This window comes from Elaeis guineensis, chromosome 10 (assembly GCF_000442705.2).
Source record: "Elaeis guineensis isolate ETL-2024a chromosome 10, EG11, whole genome shotgun sequence".
Taxonomy (NCBI): Eukaryota; Viridiplantae; Streptophyta; class Magnoliopsida; order Arecales; family Arecaceae; genus Elaeis; species Elaeis guineensis.
The window spans coordinates 55,580,006-55,587,400 of NC_026002.2; positions in this window are offsets into that span (position 1 = coordinate 55,580,006).

Below are 7,395 nucleotides of genomic sequence, written 5' to 3' on the forward strand. Positions count from 1 at the left end.
TGGGTATCCGTAGAGGTCAGATATTTGTGCGGCTTCAAGGGACCTTCGGAAGACATCTACAATCATAAGGTCGCGGTGAAGATCCACTCATACCAAGGTATAAAGTTTATTTATTTTTTTCTATTTGATTTCTGTATCTGAATCCTATCTCACATATACTGATCCTATTTATAGTTTTAAGATTTGATCTTATGCATGCTTAGATCAAATTAGATTTAATCTAAAATTTTTAAATTTTATTGCATACTTGTTTTGAAAATTTTTGCATGCATGAAACCATGAAACTTCAACACCATTTACTAACCTGACCAACTTAGTTGATATCTAAAGAAAAAGCAATAGAGAGATCCCCACCAACCTTACACTTACCTGACTTGTTGGTTGGTTAGGTTCGCACTTGGAGTGCTTGACGGTGTACTTGAAATAGTTAGGAGTTATCTAGATTTAGAGTAATCTTAGGATAGAGAGTCCACTTTATGCTAACTTGATTATAATTAATATCTAACCACAATTAATTCTTCTCATCTATCATCTCTAGTGAAAAAATAATATCCTACAAGTCAATCACATATGTGATGCGATAGGATATTTTTTTATATTTTATTTTTCAAACTCATGTATTTGATATTTATTATTAATAAAATTAGATATTTTGATTCATTATATGCTTCATCTTATACTTGTTTAAGATTATAATAAACCCCATAGGTTAGGATAATAGTTTTAGGACCATGATGAGATCATGCCAATGAGATCTAAATCTTTGATAGCTCTAATCTAAAATATTTTCAATCATTAGTTCATTGAGTTAGGGATCAATGATACCGATAAAGACTGGCACATTCTATATGTACTCAACGAAGAGGATGGTTGATCTCATAACCACTTATATAATGACACTAATATAAGGATGTGGGTACTCATTAGAGAATGAGTTCAATAAATTGACCTATGAGAGACTATCTAATGGAGCCTTATTTGTATATCAGCAGGTTGTTCTCTAGTGAGAGTTGTGCAAGTGATCCTTAGACTTGAGATCACCATGATGCCTTGTGTATATAAATTTATATTTTGATATATTCTCTAGCTTGGTTCTCTAATCCTTGTATGAAATATTCTGGACATGGTGAAGTATGCATGTATATCGTAAGTGGTCAATAAGAGATCGGTCACTCCTAATAAGGAGAGCGAACATCCTATATGATCTTATAGGTCGATGATTCGAAAAGTCAAAGCAAGATGATAATTAGATAGGAGTGTCTAATGTATTATCAACTGAATCATCACCATCTGATCAAGATGCATGTAGTAAGCATTTGGGCTTGACATCATTCCATGCCCATTGCTCATCTGGGGTGTTGTATGACTAAAAGATTGAATTGCATGATAACTTACCACTGAAGGATAATTTTGATATTTTTATCAAATTTTATATCTTTTAGATAGTTATAAAATATTGCTAGATGTTAATCTTGACTTGTGGACTCACAAAAATTAAAAAAAATTAATTCAAAAATTAATTAAAAAAAGTTCTAATTAATTGATGCATTTGGACTGACCTAATTCAATCGAATTGGTTTAAGTCATGAGTCTGAGGCCACTACTGACTAGATATGAAATCCAATGGATCACACACTTTAGAATTTGATCTTGGTCTGATCTAATTAAGATTTATTATAAATTCTATGGGTTAAATTGATATGCTAGCATATTGTGTTAATGCAAGTTCCCAATTAGGTTAGTTCCAAAAAGTTTGAGTTAGATCTAGCCTATTGCCTTGAATCTAATTGGATTAGATTGATTTCTTACTTATCATGGAAGAGTTCCATGAGAGAAAGAAGTCAACCATGCCACCTATCTGATTTCCACACTAATTAATTAAGAGCGCTTCATTTATTTGCATTGAAAGAAGGAGTCCTTCTTCATTAAGACTCTTAACAACCTTCCTTATTCCATGCCAATTTCCTGTAGGATGTGACATTAGATGTTGCTTTGGGAAGTGCACATAGAGAAAGAGTCCTCCTGCTTATTAACTTCATAACAAATTCCTACACAGTGAATTAAATCACCATAGAATTCAAGGAGTTGGCATCCCTTGGTAGCATCTCTTCATACCTTATAAAAGGGGATGCCCCTTATATGATAAGGCAAGAAAAAAAAAAGTATAGAAGGAAAGAGAGAAAAGAAAGGCAAAAGAGGAAAAGTAAAAAAAAAATTGAGAAAAGATAAGAGAAAAAATAGAGAGAAAAAATGGTAAGGAAGGCAAGAGAGAAAAGGAAAGCAAGGGGTGGCTTGTCCTAAGGTTCAGTTCTTCCAAGTGTTGGAGTTCTAAACCAGATTTGGATGGTGAGATCTCTTAAGAAAAGATTCTTGGCATGGTCCTAGTGAAGAATTTGAAGGTGTATAGATTGTGGTACAATCGATTTTTGAGAAGAAAAGCTGACGGTATTCTTGGGAAGAAAGGTTGCAGCACTACTTCAGTTGGGAAGGACCCTGATCAGTCTCGTGTGGATCACCATTGAAGGACTTCTACTTTGGAGTCTTGTAGAAATCATTCTATTACCAGACCATCATGTTTAGAAATTATAGCTTCTTTCCTATTGCATGCTTGTTTTGGTTTGATCGAAGTCTGTAAGGTGATTCTAGGGTTTAAAATCTGATTTGCTGGTTTTAAGAGTTAAAACTTCTTTTATGCATGTTAAAAATTTTTAAAATTTATATTCTATTGTGTGATTAAAACCCAACAATGGTATCAGAGTCATCCTTATTAGATTCAATCAAATAGATACTATTATTGTAATATAGACTTGATCTGATTTATATGTTGTTGATTGTATTAATCGATTACTTATATCGATCTTTAAATCAAAAATTATTTTGATCATGATTGTAGTTCAACTATTAAATTTCAGTTGTTAAATTTAGAATTTATAATTATCTAAAATTTTATGATTCATGATAGATTGATGATTTAATTGATTTTAAGGGTGCATTGGACTTAGGTCAATTGTTGACCTGGTCAGACCTAATGTGATTAGGGTTTTGAATATGATGTAATCCAATTTGGATTAAGATTCAAAATGTTGATTCAAATTAAATTTGACATGTAAATTGAATCAAGTGTTGGATCCAAATCATAGTCAAATAACTTTGGCTCAATAGTTGAACTAAAGTAATATATGCACCCTACATGATCCTTGTTATCATGTTTTTGGCATAGGCATATGAATGATATTACAATTTGAATAGCATTGTATAATGCATGATATTATTGCTTTCCTTCTTATGATATGCACTTTTACATATGATATAAATGTTAGGATGTGTTAGAGACCAAAATAAAGCCCTCATTAAAAATTATATTAAGTTGTAGTGTTAGGATTCACTTGCTATCCGAATATCAAATTCATTGATCAATTGGTGTCCAAAGAAAGTGTCAAAAGTGGTTATCTAATTAGATCCATTAGTTTATCTGGCCAAATTGTTGGTGCCTAGGGAAAGCATCGGGGAGCCTCCCACCTACTTATCAGGTCAATCTGGTTTATTGAGTTTTGAGTTTGGATTGTTTAGTATTGTGGACACTACATATGCCTTCCTTCATGCTAAGCCAATACCATATCAAGAACTATAGTGAGTTTGTTGTACAACCACAAAGCTTACTATGGAGATTGATGTGGGGTTGTCTTGGTGCATAGTTGATGCTTATGGTATTTTTGGATATGTTGCTTTGTTGTGCAACCATAAGGGTAACATTATTCAGATATGACTATATGAAAATAAAAGATCTAACTTAACTAAAATATTATAGTTTGTTGTGCAACCATAAGACTATAGATATTTTAGAGGCTAGTATATATTGAGAGTTGCATGTGATTCAATTGGAAAGAAATTTTTATCATTGAACTCATGAGGTTTGTTATGCAACCACAAGACTTTTGTGAGGAATTAGGATCTCAACCCCACTAAGAAAATCAATAAGGATTTTTCATTTATCGTAGGAGAGGGCTATGATATTTGATAAAATAGTGGGAGTAACAATTAGATAAAAATCCTAATCTAGTTGTGCATGCCATCATGAGTTATTCGCTTATATTATATTTTTATTATTATAGATTTAAACTATATAATGGCATCCTCACTTTTACTATATGGCATACTTCATGCTAACAAATTGACTAGATCAAATTTTATAGACTAATTGAGAAATATGAGAATTATTCTCATATAAGAGAAAGTCTCTTATATTTTGGATACCCCTACATCTGATTCGATTGGTGAAGATGCTATCAAGGAGGAAAGAACTACATACAAAATGTGGTAAGATGACAGTGTGACTGTCAAATGCATCATGCTTGCCTTTATGAGCAATGAACTTCCAAGACAACATGAAGGCATGGATGTTCCTTCCATACTCCTTAACTTAAAAGAGTTGTATGAAAAATAAAGTCAGACTATTAGATATGAGATATCTAAGTAGTTATTCCATATCAGGATGAGTAAAAATACATCTATTGAGACCCATATCCTACAGATGATTGATTTGATCACTCATCTAAGACAATTGGGTTTTGCCATAGATGGTGAGCTTAGTTAGGATTTAATCCTATAGTCACTTCTTGAATCTTTCTCATAGTTTGTCATAAATTATCATATGAATAACTGAACACTAGTCTGCCTGAGCTGCTTAACATGTTAAAGATAGCTGAAAGCCATTTCACGGGTGAAAAGGCTCCTGTTCTTCTTATAGATAAGATCTCTAAAAAGAAAGGCAAAAAGGATTCAAAGAAAAAATCGAACCTTAAAGCTAGCATCTTTAAGAAGAAGGTGAAGAAGGTCTCCACTAATGATACTTGTTATCAGTGTGGTAAGGAAGGGCATTAGAAGAGGAACTGTAAGGACTACATTGCAAGTTTGAAGCACAAAGAAGCAAATATTGCTAAAGGTTAACATATGATGCAAACAAATTTATCATTAGGTACTTTAATATTAGATCCTTGGGTATTAGATACCACCTATGGCTCATATATTTGCAAATCATTGTAGGGTCTGCAGAAAATAAAAAATCTGAATGAAGATGACTTTATGCTATTTGGCACAAGTAGAGAGTCCATCCAGGCCGAAGCCATAGGAATCTTGATGTTGAAGTTGCCTTCGAGGAAAGTTTTGAAATGGAAAGACTATTACTATATGCCTAGAATTGTTAGAAATATTATTTTTGTACCTATGTTACTTGAACAAGATTTTGAAATAAAAAGAAAGGGCAATGGTTGCTTTATTTATCTTTTTAATGAATTTTATGATAATACTTTTATAGATAATAATCTTTTATTCTTGTTACTTAAAGATAATATTCTTCATATTGATCAAATAAAAAAAAAAAAGAGAGAAGATGTGAATGTCACATCCTTATGGCACTGTTGACTTGGTTATATCAATGAGTCAAAAATTAACAAGTTATACAAAGAAAAGTTCTTTGATCCTTATGATTTTGAATCATATGAAACTTGTGAATCTTATCTCATGGGTAAGATAATCAAGACTCCATTTACTGGACATGAAGATAGGGTGATTGACATTTTGGACCTAGTACATACTGATGTTTGTGGTCCAATATCGACTCAGGCCAGAGAAGGATACTCCTATTTCATCACATTCACTGATGATTTATCTAGATTTGGATATGTGTATTTATTGAAATACAAATCTGAAGTCTTTGATAAGTTTAAGGAGTACCAAAGAATGATCGAGAAATAAATTGATAAAAGTATCAAGGCTCTTCGATCTGATTGAAGAGGAAAATACTTAACTAGTGAGTTTTTTGATCATTTAGAAAAAAATAAAATTCTCTCTCAATGGACTCCTACTTACACTCCATAATTAAATGGTATTACTAAAAGGAAGAATCACACCTTATTAGATATAGTGCAGCCCAGAATGTGCTTCACAGATCTTCTGATTTCTTTTTAAGATTATGCCCCAGAGACTACTGCACATGTTTTAAATAGGGTATCTTGAAAATCTATGCCTAGTATTCCATATGAGATATGGAGAGGAAGAAAATCTAATCTTAAGTATCTTAAGATTTGGGGCTGTTCTACTTATGTTAGAAATACTTAAGAACATAAGTTAAGTGTTAGGTTGGATAAATACAGGTTTGTAGGTTATCTTATTAAGAGTATAGGATACTACTTCTACCACCCTACTCAATAAAAAGAGTTTGTTAGCAGGCATAACACTTTCTTGGAGAAAGAGTTCATCCAAGAAGAGGACAGTGGGAGAACAGTTGAACTTGAGAAAATTTAAAGCCTACAGTCTATCTAGAAGTAATATGTGGAGAGTTCACAAATTGATCCTTGACTTGATGCCCATTGTTGAGGTACAGCCACTACACACATCTCCTCTCTGAAGGTCAAGTAGAGTATATAATGTACCTCTCAGATATTGATTTGTCATTGAGAATGACAACACATCTCACATCATTGAGAATGATGATCCCACGATCTATTCGTAAGCAGTCATGAGTAGTGACCTGACAAATGGCTTGATGCTATGAAATCCGAAATGGACTCCATATATACTAACCAAGTTTGGGCTTGTTAGGAAATATGTCCCAAAAGCCAATCGTCAAACTGTTGACGGTTGAGCAACCTTGTATTGTAATTGATTTGTTAATAAATAAAATATATTTTTGATATTTTTATCATAAGTTTTTATCTTCTAATAAACTTCGTTATTGTGATGAAGTCCTTAGGACTATTTAAGTTTGATAAAGAGAGGATTTATCGATTAGTCTTTAAAACTGTTCACAACCAAATGATAGGCTGTTAATAAGGACGACAGCTTCTATTGAGCATAGGTCGCTGTAGGTCATATGGGTTGGTTGTCTTCTTAACCAAAGAGTGTGAAGATACTGGTATGACATACAGGTGAGATGTAAGGGTACATCATCATTGAACGTGACTAACTCCAAAGCATTCTACTGTCGAGAATGTCTCTGATAGGATATAGGTATAAGTGTCCCTTAGACTTGAGATCGCCTCAGTGACTTGCAAGCAACTCACTGTGCTTTGGTACTGGACTAACTGAATTTCTAATTCAGTGATGAAAGGCTTCTGGGCATAGTCAAGTACTTGTGAAGTCAGAGGGTGATCGAGATGGGATTGACCACTCCAAGAGTTGGAGAAGAATGAGTTGCTGTATTTTAATTTAGCAAAACCTTGGCCAGGATAATCCATCATATGGATTTGATATTTTGAAATACAATGTGGACAACCTGATCAGAGTTGATAGTTGAACTCTGAGGTATCCTATGAGCATTTTGGTCAAGGAGATAAATTATATGGAAACTATATCCGCATGGGTTCTAAGGATGTTGTTCTACACATTTGACCTATC